The following is an 18385-nucleotide window of genomic DNA, read 5'->3' on the forward strand; positions in this document are numbered from 1 at the left end:
GTGCCTGTGCTTGGCCTGCTGGCTCCTTATCTGTGAGATGACGGGGATGACCAAGCCTCTGACTGTGGCCATAGGCTCCTTCGAGAAGCCGGTTCTGAAGCCCTTGAGGGGCAGATCTCAGGGATATGACCAAAAGGAAGCCATCCTAATACAAAGATACTTGTGCAGCACTGACGCAGCTGGGGAGGCTGCCGAGCCATGTTCCCCTGAACCCTCACATGCTGGGGAGTGGGAAACCTGTGCCCACTGTCCATGAGGAGTCAGGTGGCCCTGGCTGTCCATCCCCATCTGCCTGTCTCCAAGCTGGAGCTGCCTCCTGCATGTCTGATGGATCCACACACATGGTAGTTACCTGGCCTGGCCCAGAGGCAAGACTGCAGGCCGTAGAGGTGTCATTCTGCTAAGTCAGCTCAGAGACATGCACTTTGGGTTCCTTGCAGCTTCTGGCTGTGGAGCTCCAGGCTGAGTACGAGTCAGGATGCTCCCCACGGAACCTCCCAGCCCTGGCCTGACATGCTGGGGTGCAGAGCTCAGCACTGTGGCCCACCTCCCCACAGACCAATGAGCTCCTAGGGTCTGGCCAACCACCCCTCTACTTTTGCCCTCTGCTGGCTTCTTGGCACGCTGTCTGGGTGAGCTGGGTGAACATCCTTTGGGGTGGCAGCTGGGCAGTGGGGAAGGCTGCAGGCATTGAGGCGGCACCATGGCTGTCTGGGAAATTGCACGAGGGCAGGGCTGGACTCTGTGGGTCACTTCCTGCTGGAACCCACGTGGCCTGCTTTCCTCCTTTCTGTTGCCTGCCCAGCTGCTGGGGTCTCAGGGAGGGCTGGCTCAGAGCCCTCACACCCATGCCTGCCCAGCTCCTTCAGCTTGCTCCTGCCTCAGGGTGCAGGGACCCCTGGGGCGGTAGCCCTTCGTCACTATGAAGTCCCCTCACGGTGAGAGTACCTGATGGTCCCAGAGGACTAGGGGCAGATGAAGGAAGGAGAGTGGCAGGCAGCCTCCTGACAACAGATCCTGGCTCTCCACCCACCCCCTCACTCCCGCCATCCCAGGCCATGGAAATCTGCTCCCACCTATGTCCAGGCTGCCTGCAGCCACCATCTTAGCTGGTGGAGGCCAGTCCCAGGCCATACCTCCAACACTGGGTGAGGATGGCAGTCAAGTCTCCCCTTGACCACTTCTAACCCATTCTTTCTCTGGGACAGCTGCTTCAGGCCATAAAGGCCTTCGAGTCCTGGCCACAGGCTTTCTCCAAAACCCCCTGCCTCTTGTATCTCCACACCCTACATGGACCTTCAGTGCTCTTGGGGCCACATGAAAACACACAGGTCATTTTTGCAGGACTCCCCTCCAAGGTTGCTCTTTGATGTATTTCTTGCCCCCTTCCTAGTCACCTGTTGAGTGAATAAACACTTCTAAAATCTGCACACATAAAGGAATTGGACCCAGATGGTATTTCACCAGGAGATCTTGGTGTCACCCAAAAGACATGCCAGCCTTCCAGGCAGGTGGGTCAGCCTCACCTTGCACACCTGCCGTGGCAGGGAGCTCACTACATCACTGCCCCTGTATGGCTGGGTAGTCTGCTCTTTACAGTCTCTTCCTGCTTTTGGCCAAATCTGCCTCCCTTGAGCTCAGGAGCCACATAGAACACACCTGTGGCCTCTTCCATGTTAGATGCATTTAGATCTCAGAAGCCAGATGCTGTGGCCTGTCTCCCAGGTTAAAGAAACTCATATGAAAACTGGCATAAGTGGAGGTTAAACAGAGCCTGACCTCCTGCCCCACTGCAGCCACCATCCTGTCACTGCTTTGGAATCAGCAGCCCCAGGAGCCCCCGATGAGCTGGTGCCTTACACTACTTGTGGTCAGGGAGGCAAGGAGAGAGCAAGCAGGGCCCTTCCTGAGGCACATGGGCAGAGGCGTCCACAGACAAGGTCAGTGGCTCACCAAAGCCTATCAACGGAGTGAAAGGCACCCACAGCATGGGAAAAATGTTTTCAAACCATATGTCTGATAAGGGATTAGTATACAGAATAGAGAGAGCTAAATTTCGACACCCAAAGCACAACAACCCCTTCAAAGAGGGCAAAGGAGTGGAATGGACATTGTCCAAAGAAGATACACAAATGGCCGACAGCACACAAAAAGCTGCTGAGCATCACTGATCATCAGGGGAAAGCAAATCCAGACCACAGCAAGGGGTTGCCTCCCTCCCTCCCATCGGGGTGGCTGTCGTCAGAGCAGCAAGTGCTGGCGAGGATGTGAAATCAGACCCCCTGTGTGCCATCAGTGCGACTGGAGCATGAAACCAGTGGCCCTCAGGCACTGAGGCCAGCATCCTGGTGTCTAGGACTCTGAGGCTTCCAAATTCCCCAAAGCTCAGCCCTCAGTGCCTGGGGTGAGGTTCATCTCTGGCTTACCATGAGCCCAGCCCCCTCTGGAGTGTTGTGGGGGCTCGGCTGGCAGGAGTGCAGTGGAGGTGCTCTGAGGAGGGCTTTGTTAGTGTGGTGGGTAGGGGAGAGGGGTACCAGGGCCAGCCGCCTGTCATGTTCCCCAGGGTGGGGATGGCCAGTTGTGCTCACATTTGGCTTGGGAAACCTGCCACAGAAGGGGTCTGGGTGCTGCCCTGCTTTCTCTCAGTCCTGGCCTTTTAGATGGTGCCACCTCCTCCAAGAAGTCTCCCCTGGTTTCTCTCCCCTTCCTGAGACAGCTGGGACCTCTGTCCTCACATCTCAGCCTCACTCAACCTCTGCTCCTCTCCTGATGTCGGCCTCCATCTGTGGCTCCACTGCCTGCCCCAGGACCTCCTGGGGACTCTGGGAAGCGTGTGGCTCAGCCTCTCCAGCCCCTCCTGGGGAATGAAAACAGCACAGACAGCTCTTTCTCTTGTGTTCCTCAGAGCAGGGGCCATGGGCCGGGGGCTGTGACAGCGGGGAGCACTGTGGCTGTGAGGTGGGCCCAGCCCCTCCCGCCGTCCGTGGGTACAGCCCCTGCCAGAGTACACGGAGGCACGTGGACTCTAAGGTTAAAAGGAGGCACATCTTCCTTGACTTTGATCCATGTTTTGTTTACTTTTTTTTTTCATGAAAAGGACAGATTGATGATAGAATAGAATGCAACATTACTATGACTTTTTCAGATAAAAACAAGGTTTTGGAGAAATCCCACCTTTTAGCAGCCACTCTGCCAGCGACCACAGGATTGGCCACCGTTCATCAGGACTCCCAGATGGTGGGTGCCCTCCTTCAGTCTGCCCACCCACCCTGCCAGCCACATGTTAATCTAAAATTTTCCAGTAACTGCCTTGAAAGCAAGAAGCAGCAGGTGAGATTGATTTTAATATATTTGACCCAATATATCCAAAATATTGTCATTTCAACTTGTGAACCCTATAAAATTATTTGTAAGCTACTTCACGTCCTGGGTTTCTGGGGTTTTGGGGTTTTGTTGCACTAAGTCTGGGAAATCTGGCGTGTAGTTTACATTGACGGCACTTCCCCTCGGACTAGCCGCATTTCGGGGGCTCAGATGGCCGCCATAATGGACCGTGTGCACAACTTTGCTGGGTGTCCCGATTTATAGGAGAGGAAACAGGCTGAGAGGCTGTGGTTTCCCCCCCAGTCTGTCCTGTCCGGGCTGTGGGGGTCTGGGGTTGCTGGTGCCGGCGCCTCCCGCCAGGGGGCAGCGTAGGGCCAGGGACGCGGCCCTCGGATCACACGCGCCTGTGCCCCGGGTTCGCGGCCCGTGAGTCCTTCTGGGGTGACGGGCCAGGGTGGGCACAAGACGGCTGAGCCAGCACAGCTGGCATGGAGGGTAGGGGTCCGGATGCCTGGCCTCTTGTGTCCCGGGTCCCTTGTCTCCCTGTGAATGCCCTCAGGCCCCCACACCCTGAGCCCCCAGCAGCCCTTCAGGGTGAGGTCCTCTACCCAGGCCCAGGTTCACGTTCAGCTATCACCCATGTACCCTCTGAGGAAGGTCGCTCCCAACCTGGGCCCCTCCTGGGGACTCCAGGACAGGGTGGCTCGGCCTCCCAGGCCCACCAGCCTGGGCCTGCCTTTGGGCCTCCTCTGTCACGGCCATGGCCGCTGGGCCTGCAGGCATGTGGATGAGGACGTGTGCCTGCACGCCAGGTGCTACCGACACGTGGGGACCCAGCCTCGGCCCACTCTGGGCAGGGGGCTCAGCCCGCCCTCCAGCACGTACTTGTCCACTTGGGGTACCCCCAGGCAAGGAATGCTGACCTCTCTTCCTAGAAGTCATCTCCTGGACCTCGGCCTCTGACCCAGAAATCCCATTTTCACGCCTTGCAGAGCAGCTGCTGGAATCCCCTGCTGAGGGCCGTTTGGTCTCTTTCCTGGGAAACGAAGGCCTGGCCCAGCTTCCTGGGGCAGCATCCAACCTTTTTCAGAACCATGGTCCCCACCTGGATCCACTTCCACTCCAGAAATGTCTTGTTTCTGGAATGTTCTGCCCCTCTATTTCCTGAGGCTTCAGCCCACTGAGGGCTCCCAGCCTTGTCCCAGCACAGTAGCTCCCCAGGTCCTGTGTCCTACACAGCATGAGGCTCCTCTTCCAGGCAGCCTTCCCTGACCACTAAATTCCTGCTGCACCTGAACTTGGAACACAGCAGCTCTCCAAACCCTGCTTTACCCCAGGTTTACATTCTAATCACCTCTTACCTCTTGCTTGAACCATTTAAAGTACTATCATCACCTGCCTTCTGAGGGGCCAGCTGTGTATCATCATGTGCAGACATCTGGATTGCACAGCTCCATGAATTTTCATATAAGTGTCTGCTGTGTGACCACCTGCCAGACCAAGACACAGCACACTTCCAGCTGCTGGTGATGGGGGTCGCCACAGGAGTGTCCTGCCTCGGTTTCCCTTCCCTCCATGCAATTAATTCTGCTCTGCCTGCAGAGCCTTCTTCCTCTGGCCCGGCTTGACTAGAACACTTTCTGGTGCTCAGACTTCCAGAGATGCCTAGTACCTACACAGCTGTAGAAATCCTCAGCCAGCCCAGATGGAGCCACACCCTTCCAGGCCAGTCTCCAGTGGTCCCCTTCTGCACTGTCCCACCAGACGTCCTCTCACACCAGCTCTGTGTACCTCCTCTTCCTCCTCTATGCCTTTGTCCATGCGTCCCACCTGGCCGGGAGTGCTATCCCCACTTCTTCCTTCCATCTAAGTTCAGCTGATCTTGCAGGACCAACTCCCTGAGCCAGGGGCTGTCCCTCCCTCATGTGACCTGCCCTAGCTCGCTGTCTGGGCCTCCCCATTCCCCTGTAACATCCTTATTTATGTCCACCCCACACTCTGGCCTTGGGCCTGGCATGGAGCAAGTACTCTACAAACTCCCGTTGGGAGAAGATGCCTGTTGGAAGAAGACGTAGATCAGACAAGGTTATAAACAACCAAAATTGAGCAACATTTAGACATTTGTTGACATCTGGGGTAAAGATGGTAGATGGAACAAAGAGCTGCTTTGCTCCCTTGTATTAAGCCTCACGTAAATGACAGTAATGAGCTATTTTTAAGGACATAAATCTGCAAGTACAAGGAGGACAGGAGAGGATGTGACAGCAACCAAAGGTTAGACTGGAAGCAGATGACAAATGGTAAGTGACACAGCCATCCTAAGAAACAGCCACGGGGAAGCTGAGACCAGCCTGACGTGTGGCCCCCATTGGGCAGAGGGCCTGAGCAGAGGTGGCTCCAGGAAGGGGGTTGGTCTGAAGCAGCAGGTTGAGGGGCAGTGAGAGGTGCCCCCACCCCAGCTCCATGTAGTCCCCCCCACAGTCTGGCTCTAAGGGGATAAATGCTGGTGCTTCTTGGGGACCCTAGGCCCCATCAAGGGGCAGGGGTTCTGCAGTCAGCACAGATGGGAACAGACTTCGCATGCACTCAGGAAACGGAATCTGGTCAGGGAACTCTGACCTGCACCAGAGGAGACCCCCCCCCGCCAGCTGGCCCATGCAGTTGGCAAACCCCTCCAGGCACTCAGAGCTTCTGGGGAACTCCAAGCTCCCCAGACAACAGCTTCCTCTCTGCCCTCCGATCACCTGCTCCAGGGGAAGGCAGCCACCATGTCCGGAGGACACTCAGTAGCCCTGCAAAGGGTCTACCGGTTGAGGAACTGAGCACCCTGCCCACAGACAGTGCTGTGGGTCCACTGTGGGTTCACTGGCTCCTGGAAGGGGGTCCTCCCTCCCCAGGATGATAGCAGCCCCAGCCAGGGTTTTGAGAGCAACCTCATGAGAAACCCCAAACCAGAACCCCCAAGTGAAGTCACTCTCAACTTCCTGACCTATAGAAGCTGTGATATAAAAAATTATCGTTTTCAATTTAACTTTTTATTTTGAAATAATTGTAGATTCACAGTAAGTTGCAAAGACAGTACTGGGGTACCATGTGTACCCAAGTGGTTACATCTTCCATAATCATAGTATAATGTCAAAGCCAGGAGATAATATATCGGTTCAATGTCCGTGGTTCTGCGTCACGTTATCCCAGCTGTAGATCTGCAGAGCCACCTCTGCAAACACCCAGAACTGCACCACCACCACCATGACCCCCTCATGCTGCCACTTGACATTCACTCCCATCCCCAAACCCACCATCCCTCCCCAGCCAACCATTCTGCTTTCCATCTACAATTTGGTCGTTTCGGGAGCATCATATAAATGGAATCATACGGCACGTGGCCTTGTGAGGTTAGCTTCTCTCCTGCAGCAAATGCCATGAGACTCATGAGAATCATTACGTGTACAGGAGCTCATCTTTTTCTGCTGCGCTGCACTCCATGGTGTGCTTAACTGTGGCTGTACGATCCACTTTTTAGCTCTTCTACCAAGTGTACAGCAAAGTGTGTCCATGCCCCCACTGTGTCCCTACTGGCTGGAGAGCTTGAACACATCCTTGTGTGCATGTCCGCCATCTACACGTCCTCTTCAGTGAAACGTCTTTTCAGGTCTTTTGCCCATTTTCTAATTGGAACATTTTTTTTTCATGTTGAGTTTTGAGAGTCTCAGAGATTCTAGATGAGTCCTTTGTCAGATATGTTTGCAAATACCTGTCCCTAGTCTGCAGCTCGTCTTCTCATCTTTTAAGAGGGCCTTTTGCAGAGCTGAAGTTTTTTATTTTGATGAGGTTCTATTTATTGATTTCTTTCTTTTATAGATCATCACTCTGATGCCCATTCCAAGAACTCCTCACCAAAAATCCTGAAGATTTTCTCCTAAAACATGTTCTAAAAGTTCTATATTTTACACTTAAATCTATGAGCCATGTTGAGTTGATGTTTTAATAAGGTGTGATGTCTGGATTGAAGTCTGCCTTTTTCCTGAGGATATTTAGTTGCTCTGGCATCCTTTATTGAAAAGGTGGTCTTTCCTCCATTGAATACTTATGCACTTGTGTAAAAAATCAGTTGGCTGTACTTACTCAGGGCTTTTCCAGGGCTTTCTATTCTGTTCCACCAATTTCAGTCTACATTTCTGCCAATGCCACACAGTATTTGGGGTAACGGCTTTGTCGAGGTAAAATTAACATGACATAAAACTTTACCCATTGAAGTGAATTCTAGTAAATTTACTGATTATGTAACCATCGCCATGATCCAGTTTTAAACCATTTCCATCACGCCCAGAGCTTCCTGGACCCATTTACAGCCAGTCACTCCTTCTGCCCGAGCCCCAGAGGACTACTGATCAGCTCTCTGTCTTGGTAACTCCACCTGTTCTGAACAGTCACATAGGTGAGTCACACAGTACTTGCTCCTCCGTGGCTGGCTTCCCTTCGCATTGTGTTTTTGAGGTTCAGGTGGCAGGTGTCAGTGCTTCATCCCTTTATTCCTGAAGAATATCACAGCGTACGGAGGGACCACATTGGGTTTATGCATTCCCCGCTTGGTGGACGCCGAGACTGTCTCCAGTTCAGGGCTTGTTTTCTCATATGCAACAATACTAGTATACACAGCAGTGTAACTCCTTTCAGGTTCCCGGACCTGATTCCAATGCATGTCTTGGGAGGAGCTGGGGGGTCTTCCCACACACACACCAAGCAATTCTCAAACACCAGAGTGTGTCTGAAAAAACGTAACTCAATTCTGACGCTATCAGTCAGAGCCAGCACCAGGTTCCCCAGGTTAAGAGCTCTGTCCTACAACACTGCCCTCCACCCCCGACTCCAGACGCAGGTTGCAAGCCCCAGACTTGTGCTTTCGACCTAGCGGCTACAGACTGAAGGTTCCCACAACCTCCAGCCCAGCGGCTCACAGAACTCAGGGAAACTCTTTATCAGTTTTTAAAGGATACAAGTTAACAGCCAGATGAAGAGATGCATAGGGCAAGGAGCTTCTGTCCTCGTGGAGCTTGGGGCCGGGCTCAGGGGTACGTGGACACTGTTTGGTTCCCCATGCGTGGAAGCTTTCCCACAGAGAAGTGAGATCCAAAGAGAGCATATGCTCTTCCCGGGGGTTTTGTAGGGGCTTCATTGCACAGTCATGATTGACTAAATCAAAGGCCATTGACTGATCCAACCTCCAGTCCCCACCCTTGGGAGGGGTCCAAAAGTCTCTCATTAATGTGACAAGACTCCCGTCTCACCTTTAAGGCTCAGCGGTGTTTTCAGTACTGTGGATGAAGAGCACATACACCTGGGGAATGTATATTTGATCATTGGAATGATCAGATATGTATTCCTTATGATTCATGATATCACAGGGCTGGTTTGTGGCTACCGCTGTGGACGTTCATCTATGTCTGCCTTCCTTCATTTCTCCCAGGCAGATTCCTAAGAGTAGAATTGCTGGGTCATATGGCAAGTTTCTGTTTAACTTTTTAAAGAAACTGCCAGATTGCTTTTACAAAGTACTTGCCATTTACACTCACGTTCTCACCTGCAGTGCAGAGGACTCCAATTTCCTGGCGTCCTCACCTACTCGTTACCGTTTTCTTTTGAATTATAGCCGTCCAAGTAGGTATATGTATCACGGTGTCTCACTGTGGCTTTAATTTGCATTTCCCTAATGATTAACGATGTTGAACATCTTTTTATGGGCTTATTACCAATTAGTATATCTTCTTTGATGAAGTTGATTCAGGTCTGTTGCCCATTTTTAAATTAGGTTGTCTTCTTTCTGAATTGTGTTTGTTAATATTCTGGATATGAGTCTTAATTAGACATGTTCTGCAGATACCTTTTTCCCAGTTTATGGCTTGTCTTTTCATTGTTTTAATGATACCTTTTGAAGAGAAGTTTTAATTTATGATGAAGTCCAATTTATCAAGTTTTCTCTTGTGGATTGTGCTTTTGGTGTCCATTGAACCCAAGAGGACAGAGATTTTCTCTGTGTTCTCTTATAGAAGTTTTAATCATTTCAGCTGTTACATGGAGTTCTCCGATGCATTTTGGGCTAATTTTTGTGTATAGTGTGAGATCTTATCATCAGTTGTTTTTGCAGTACCCAGCTGTCTCAGCTCCTTTTGTTGAAAAGACTGTCCTTCTCCATTGAATTATCTTGGTAACTTGTTGGAATCAGCTGACTATGCTTCCAAGGGCTGATCTCTGGATTCTCGGTTCTGTTTCACTGATCTCTGTACCTGTCCTTGCACCAATAGGACGTTGTCTTGATTATTGAGGCTTTACAGTAAGTTTCAAAATTGGGTAATGTCAGTCCTCCAATATTGTTCTTCTCTTTCAAAATTGTTTTGGCTATTCTAGGCCCTTTGAATTTCCATATAAATTTTGGGATCAGATTGTCAATTCCTATCCAAAAAGTCTACTGGGGCTTTATTAAAGTATGTGTTGACTATATAGATCAGTCTGGGGAGCACTGAACATGGCATGTCTCTCCATCTTCTTCAGTCTTCTTTCATTCGTCCCACCAAGGTTTGTCCCTTTCAGTATATAAGCCTTGTGCTTCTTTTGCTACAAGTAGCCTGAAGCATTTTTTCCCCTCCTTGGGCTATCGTGAATGGAATAGTTTTCTTAATTTCATTTTCAGAATGTTTGTTTCTAGTCTATAGAAAAACGGTTGATCTTTGTATTTTGGTCTTACATCCTGCTGCCTTGCTACAGTGGTTTATTAGTTCTAGTTGCTTTTTGGGAGGATTCCTTAGGATTTTCTGCATACAGGACTGTGTTATCTATGAATAATTACTTCTTCCTTTGCAACCTGGATGTCTTCCAGATGCCGGGTCAAGAGCAGAGGCCTTGATTTATTCTCAATGATAGAAAAAATTCAGTCTTTCATCATTAAGTATATGATATTAGCTGTAACTTTTCATGGATTTTTATCAGTTTGCAGAAATTCCGTTCTGTTTTTAGTCAATTGTGAGTTTTTATCACGAATGGGTATTAGACTCTGTCAGATGCTTTTCCTCCATCTGTAGAGATGATCATGCAGTTTTTATCTTTTATTCTATCAATACAGTGCATTACATTGCTTGAGTGTATTAATTGCATTACATGGATCATGAACTAATCATTTTTAGTTCCTGTCAAGCCAACTTTGCATTCCTGGGATAAATCCCATCTCCTCATGGTGGACGATGATCCTCTCACACTCTGGTGTATTTGGTGTGTGTGTAATATCTTGCAAAGGATTTTTGTATCTGTGCTCCTGAGGGCTTGGAGCTGTAGTGTTCTTGCCCTGTCTTCATCTGGTTTTGGTATCAGGGTAATGCAGGCCTCACAGAAGGAGCTGACAAATGGTTCCACCTCCTGCATGTCGTGAAAGATTTGATACAATTTCTTCTTTCAATACTGGCTAGACGTCACTGGTGAGGCCGTCTGGGCAGGATCGCTTTGTGGGAAGATCTTACGTTACTAATCCAGTTTCTTCACTTTGTACAGGTCTTTCCAATTTTCAGTGTCTTTCTAAATCAATTTTCAAAACTTGCATCTTTATGAATCTGTCCATCTCATCTAAGTTGTCTACTTAGGTGTTGGCATAAAGTTATTATAAATTCTCTCACAAGCCTGTATTTCTGTAGGGCTAGTATTTCCCCTCTTTGGTGTTATTTCTCCATTTTTCTTCTTAGTCAGTCTAGCTAAAGGTGTATTATTTTTGTTGTGTTTTCAAAGAACTGATATTGTATTTCATTGATTTTTCTTATTTTTCTGTTTTCTATCAGATTTCTGCATTAGTCTTTATTATTTCCTGATGCTTGTTTTGGGTTTAATTTCCTCTTTTTTTTTTGTCTAGTTTTTAAGGTGGAAACTTATGTCTCCCATTTGAGACTTTTTGATACAGGCTGTTCAAGACTATAACTTTCCTCTAAGCCTGCTTCCTATGTTGTGGTTTCATTTTCATTCAGTTCAAAATATTCTTTGTTTTCTCTTGCAGTCTCTTCTTTTACTGGTGTTTGAAATGTGTTGTTTACTTTCCAGATACTTGAGAGTTTCCCAGATTATATTCTGTTGCTTTCTAATTTAATTCTGCTGTGGCCCAAGAATGTGCTTCATATGAGTTCAGGCCTCTTATGGATGCTGACCTGATTTATGGCACAGCCTAAGGTCTGTCCCGAGATCCGGGTGCACCAGAGGGGACAGTGCACGCTGCCGCTGGTAGGCGCATGTCCGTAAGTGTGAGGTCTAGGCCGCCATAGTGCTGTTCCAGTCTCCTCTCCCCTTGCTGACTCTCTGACTTGTTCTGTCAGTTACTGAGAATGGAATATTGCAGTCGCCAACTTATACTGTTATTTTTTCCTTTCAGTTCTGTCATCTTTCATTTCGTGTATTTTGAGACTGTTATTGGAAGCGTATGTATTTACGATGGTTCTGTCATTATGAAATGTCTCTGACTCTGCTAACAGTCCTTGTCACCATGTCTATTTTGTGTGACACCAGCGTAGCCACCCCAGCTGTCCATGGCCTCTGTTTGCATGCCTGTCTTTTCCTGTCCATTTGCTTTTGTCTCTTTGTATCTTTGAATCTAAGCTTTAGAAAACATAAAGTTACGTCTTGATTATAAATATTTTTAAAAACCACAGTCTGAAAATCTCTGCCTTCTGAATGCAGTGTGTAGACCCAAATTCACATTTTATGTTATTATTGGCATAATTACAGTTGACTGTTGAACATGCGGAGGTTAGGAGTGCTGACCCCACTGCCTGCCCAATCCAAGGTCAGCATATAACTATTGATGCCCCAGCAACTTAACTCCTGACAGCCTGCTGTGTATATGTGTATATGTATCATATACACTTAATTAACATGTATTTCGTGTGTTATATGTATTATATACTATTTCTTACAATGAGGCAAGCTGGGGAAAGAAAATGTTGCTATGAAAATCATAAGGAAGAGAAAATACATTTACAGTACTGTTTGGCAGGAAAATAGATATGAGCAGGGTGGAAAGAGAAGGCTCTAAAAAGGAAGCCTCTAAAAAAGACCCAGAGTTAATCAGTTAATCAGTTAAAGCTCAAAAAGCCAGGAGCAACTTGGCCTGGAATGTTTGAATATTCCCCAGATAAAGGAGGGTACCTCAGCAGAGCCCACAGCTTTATTGGGTTAATCATGCAGGCCCAGCTTATTTTTTAACTTCACCTATATGCTGTTTTTTTTCTCCTTCAGTCCTAATCAAATAATTTGCAACTGGGGCAACTAATTTAGCAAGCAGGCCCAGCTATAAACAACGAAATAGAAGGCAGGAAGGATTCCATCTTAAAAATAAGATTGCATTTTAAAACCCAGGAAGTTAAGAAGTAAGATTCTTAACTTACTCTTTAGCTAACAGATAGTAGCTCAGCCCACCTTGGGGGCTGGGTGGGCATTCTTGTTCGATATGCTCCCAGACCAAGACATAGGTATCTTAGGGAGAAATCAGAGCAGTAAATTACTTGTGTTAATTCAATTTTAAATATTCAGAGGTCACCTAACAAGTCTGCACCCCCAGCCCTTAGACGCATTCCTGAAATATCCTTAAAAGGGGGAACCCCCAACCTTTCAGGGTGCTCCTCTCTCTGAGGTTGACTGCACTTTCTAAGTGCTCAGACTTTCTCTCTTTCAATAAAGCTTAAATCTTTCAAGGCGCCTCTCTTTAAGTAACTTTAAATAAAACTTTTACTCTACTTCACTGCTGTGTCTCTGCCCTTCAATTCTTTGTTGCAGGAGGGACAAGGACTGAGGAAAATACACAATGCTCCCCCAACATTACTATACAGTATTTATCAAAAAAAATCCACATATAAGTGGACCTGCGAAGTTCAAACCCATGTTGCTCAATGGCCAACTCTAGTATCTATCAAGCTAATTCTCCAACTCTCTGATACCAGCTGCATGTCCTACAATTCATTTCAATTCTGACACAACTCCCAGAATCAGGGCAGACCCAGCGGGTGAAGGACTCAGCCCCACAAGACTGCCCCCATGTCAGACGCAGCTGCAGCTCCCGGGTCCCGAGGCCACCCGCACTTGTCTCTGACTTGGCTGAACATTCAGAAGCTCTCACAACCTCCCTCTCAGGCTCACTAGTTCCTGGGAATAACTCTCAGAACTCAAGAAAGCACTGTACTTATGATTATAGTTAGGTCACCAAGGATATGGCTCATGAACCACCAGATGGCGGAGCTGCACAGGCCAGGTGTGGGGGACACACAGAGCTCCTATGCTAGCCCGGGGTGCACCGCCTCCCACCATTGATGTGCTCGCCACCTTGGAAGCTCCCGGAGCCCTGCCATTTGGGGTTCTTAGATGGAATTTCATTCCTTAGGCACCACTGATTAAACCTGTGGCCATTAGTGACTGAATTCAACCTGCAGCCCTTCTCCCCTCCCTGGAGGCTGCAGGGGGGGAAATTCCAAGCCACTATTGCAGGGGTGTCTCCTCTGGCATCCAGCCCATCCTGCATCTGTGGAAGGCGCTCAGGAGCCTGGGGAGCCACCTCGTTCACATAAATCAGGTAGGGCCCAAAGAGGCTTTTAGGAATAACAGACAGCACTCCTGTCATTCAGGAAACTGCAAGAATTTTAGGAGCTTATGAACCAGGGACAGACACCCAACTGATACTTTTTATTCTGCCACAGTAGGATTTGCATTTTTAATTTTGCTCCTCATTTTCTATGTCTCTTGTTTTCTTCTGTTCTTCCTTTCCTGGTGTCATGTTAAATATTTTTGTGTGTGTACCATTTTAACTTCTTTGTTGATTTTTCTGCACCATATGCTTTACTTTCTTAGTGGTTGCTCTGGGGATTATATATGCATCTTATCACAGGCTCCTGATTAATACTGACTTAATTCCTGTAAAACTTAAGAAACTGTGGTCCGTATAACACCATCTCTCCTTTCTCTTGTACTACTATTGTTATATTACATCTATATGTGTTATAAATACAGTGGGAAAATCATGTGTTATATAAAAAAATATATATGGTTTGTTTACACAATCTTATGTCCCTGAAGAAGAAATCATAAAAATATGTTTATGTGGTATTTTACATTAACGCACATATTTAGCATTCCCAATGCTTTGCATTTCTTTCTGGGGATTTGACTTACCACCTTGCATAATTTTTTAGCCTGAAGAACATCTTCTAGTATCTGTTGTAAGACAAGTCTGCTAGCCACAAATTCTCTTAAACTTTAAATCTGGAAATGTTTTAATTTCACTCTTCACTTTTGAATGACAGCTTTTCTGGCTATAGAATTCTGGATTGACTTCTTTTTCCTTTAGCAGTATGAATGTGTCACTCCACTGTGTTCACTGGCCTCCCTGATTTCTGCTGAGAAGTGAGCCAGCCGCTGCTCCTATTGTTGCACCTGTATATGTGGGCTGTTTTCTCTTGCCCTTCTGTAATTTTTCTCTCTGTGTTTGATTATAACCTTGTGGCAACCACAGGTCTCTGGGCACAAGCCATAAACCCATGCTTGCATCCTTCCTCCTCGGCTGATCCATGCAGTGAGTGAAGACCCTCCAGGCCCCTCCAGCCTCTGAAATAGGAGGACAGGCCCCAGAATCATCTGCACCCCAAGACCACACTACACAGAGGAGGGGCAGGTGCCAGAAAGAAATTGTCATGTGTTTGGAAACAGGAAGTGAAACCATGTCCTTCCCACTGGATGGAGAAGAGTTCAGGAAGGTGACAATTTACAGGCAAGATTTGTGCTGAGGAGAGAGCTGAGAGCAGGACATTTAGACAGAGTGCTCAGTGGGAGCAAAAGTTTAGAGGTGAATCCCAGCAGCACATTCTCCTGTCGCCTGGGAGCAGCGGCCCAGGGCAGGAGGGAACCGGAGGGGCCTCCAAGGTGAGCTTGGGTGGACTCATGACCCAGGTTACAGTGATGTGTCGTTTAGCCGATTTGCTGTTACTCCCTGGCCACCGTGGGGCATCTGATTGCTGCAGTCCTGACTCCCTGACCCCCTTCTTCTCCAGGCCTCAGTTTCTCCTGTACAAAGCCAGTGCCTACTCCCCTCCCAGGACTCCTGAGAGGCTGGAGCGTGGGAAAGCACTCGGCTCCACGTCCAGGGCCAAAGACATGCCGAGACCATTGTGCCAGCCTGGTGTCCTGGGTGCTTGCCATGCCCTGGCGCCCAAACAAGGCCTCCGTCTGAGCAGAGCTGTGGGTGGGCTGTAACCATGGTGAGGGGTCCTGCAAGGCAGCAGAGCCAACTGCCCATCCAGGTTGGCCGGGCCCGTGGCCCTGGTCACAGCTTTGTCCCGCAGAGCTGGCGGGCTCTGCATGACTGGCTGTTGGGAATGGAGCTTTGGCCAGAGAGGGTTTGGGGTTGAGCTGAGGGCAGGGAGCTGTTTCCACAGTCCTATAACCATAGCCAGGCTCAGACTGGGTCACTGTGCCTGCTGTGTGTGATCCCTGCAGGGCTATAAGAGCACCTCTGCCCATCCCACACCCTGCCCACTGCTGTCCCCTCTGAAGGAGGCTGCCCCCTTCTCCAAGTTCCAGGAGGTTCCAGGCATCTGACCAGAGTATGGGGTCCCCTCCAGGCTTTCCCCGGAAGCAGCACAGCCCTGGCCCTGTGCATGCCCATGCCCTGTCCCAGTGTCCTCCTCTCTGGCAGGGACTGGGCATGTGTTTGGGGCCTCTGCCAGGGTCCTGGAAGACCAACGCCTCCCCACTGTGGAGGTCATAGACCCCACAAAAACCTTGTTTACAAAACCCATGTTTTCAAACTCAAAACCTTATTTAAAAACAATAGTAAGAGGAAAAGTGATAAAAATGGCACTGAATATATATATTCTTCCAATCACAGCCACCCAAATATCTAGAAACCTGTGGAAGCAGACTGCCTGGGTTCAGATCCCAGCCCAGCCACCGACATGTGGTGTGACCCCAGGCAGACGTGTCCTTTGTCTGAGGCCCCTCATCCACAAGGCAGCAGCAGGCCCACCTCAGGGCCCATGATGATGGGCCACCTCTCTGAGCATTTGCAGAAGGGAGTAAGAATGTGTGTGTGCGTGCGCGTGTGCACGCACAGTGGGGCCAACTCTGGAGAAAGGCTGCCCCTTGCCCAGGGAACAGGACACACAGCTAGGATGCCACCACCACCTTCCCCAGGCTGGGGCTGTGACACTGTCCCACTGGAGGGGCCCCCAGAGGAGGTGGGGGGTCAAGGAGGGCCTCAGGGGGTAAGGCATCCAGCGCATTGCTCCAGCCATCCTCTCTACTGCTCGGAGCCAATTCAGCTGCCCGCCCTGGCCGCCCTGCCCGGTGTCTGGGCTGCTCTTTCCCTCCTGAAGGAGGAGGGCTGGGACCCAGGTCCCACTGCAGGGACTAGGCAGGTGTTGGGGAGCCCTAAAATATGGAGGGGCTGGGGGCTGAAGCACTGTGGGGTCCAGCTGGACCCCATATGCAAGGCAGAGACACCACCCCCACAATTGAAAACCACGACAAGATGCGGGGAGGAAGCCTAACTGAGCCCACTTCTCTATAGGACCCCACCCTCCACGGGCCTCTAAAGCACGTGCCCCCAGAACCCCAGGACGCATGCCAGGGAGGATGTTCCCAGGGCAAGTGCCACCTTAGCCTCCAGGATGACAACCAGCAGGCTAGGGAGATCCAGTTTTGGGGGCTCACTGCCTGCCGGAGAGGCCATCCCCGCCCCAACCCAATGGCTGGGGGCCAGTACGCCTGGTTCCCACAGGTGACGTCCGGGGTTCAGTGAGGCTATAGCAGTGACCTGGGGTGCCCTGCAGAGGATTGCAAGCAAGGGGCTCCAATCTTCCCTTTTTGCTCCCCAACCCCTGCCTGGTGGTCCTGGGCTAGGGAGTGAGGCAAAGAGGGGAAATCTTTGGGTCTCATCCAGGACGGGTGCTCCCAAGGAAAAGGGCCCCTACTCCCCAGCCTGTAGAGGACACCAGTCTCTGGCAAATATTCCTAAGATGAGAAGCACCCTCCCAGGCACACTCCCGCCTCCCAGGCGGCCCTGCTTGCCAGGCTTGCTCCCCTGCTCCCAGGCCCTGCCTGCCCTAGGCGCTGGGTGGAGACCAGGAGCACCTCCCAAACCCCTCCTTCCAGGGAGTCTCTCCTGCTCGCCACTCCTCCCTCAGCCTTGCCTCACAGGTGCCCAAGTTCCCCTGGGCCTGGGACATCTCATCTCCTCCTCCCCAGGGTCTCTGCAGCCACGGCTGGTGCGGCCTGTGGGCCAGGCCACTTGGGCTCCTTGCCCAGACACTGAAGCAGAGGGCTGCTGGGTGCTGAAAGACAGCTCCTGCCGGCGGCCACAGGCAGAAGCCGCGAGGAGGGCGAGGGGCCGGGGAGGGCGGGAGGGGGAGCTGGACAGGCCTCCGGCTCTGACCCACCCCCTGCCCCTCTCCACATGCCAAATCCCCCTCACAGCAGCGCCGGGATCCCCACGGCCCCAAGGCGTGTGAAGATGGGCTGTCACCCCATTTTCACCCGCAGGAAGAGGAAACTAAAACTTCAGAAGAGAAAATGAATCCTGAGCAAGTGGTGAGGTTTGGCTGAGGGTCTGCGTGCTGACGTGTCTTGTGCAAGCTGATGGCCTTGCTTCCAGTATTGTGCGGGGGACCCGCGGTGGAGAGGCGGGCGAAGCAGGGGGCAAAGTGCTGAGGGGTGCATCCAGGCAGTGGGTTTACGGGCGTCCACTGAAAATTACTTCAACTCTTCCCTATGTTCGAAATGTTGGGGGAAAACTAAAAATGCAAATTAAAAGGGCACTCCAGCCTCCCGCAGGTCCCAGACCTGGACATGTGCTCAGAGGCAGCCCCACAACCAGGTCTTCTGAGCCCCTCCAGAGAGGGTCGGGGACAGGCAAGTGCTTCATGTCTGCCCTTCCATCCCACTCGCTGTGGGACGTCTGCCTCCAACACCTGCAGGGCCCCCGGTGATGCAGGATCCATGCCAGGGGGACCTCAGCTCCCTTCCCTTCTTGTAGGCATGCCCCAGGGGTCCT

At 50.3% G+C, this 18385-nt stretch overlaps 1 protein-coding gene across 6 annotated transcripts in view; it reads left to right on the forward strand.

The window, feature by feature from the left end:
- The window catches only part of CHST12 (carbohydrate sulfotransferase 12), a 39839-nt gene extending 27840 nt beyond the window's left edge, over positions 1-11999 (forward strand). For 5 of the 6 annotated variants that reach the window (XR_012122090.1, XR_005058576.2, XR_005058579.2 and 2 more), the window contains 2 exons: positions 3146-3330; positions 7186-11999. The gene's annotated coding sequence lies outside the window, so the exon portion shown is untranslated. Of the gene's footprint in view, positions 1-3145; positions 3331-4926; positions 5625-7185 lie in introns of all 6 variants that reach the window. The other variant, XR_005058580.2, reaches the window with a different exon arrangement.
- The last annotated feature ends 6386 nt before the right edge of the window (positions 12000-18385 follow it).

Source organism: Manis javanica, chromosome 10, assembly GCF_040802235.1.
Source record: "Manis javanica isolate MJ-LG chromosome 10, MJ_LKY, whole genome shotgun sequence".
Classification (NCBI taxonomy): Eukaryota; Metazoa; Chordata; class Mammalia; order Pholidota; family Manidae; genus Manis; species Manis javanica.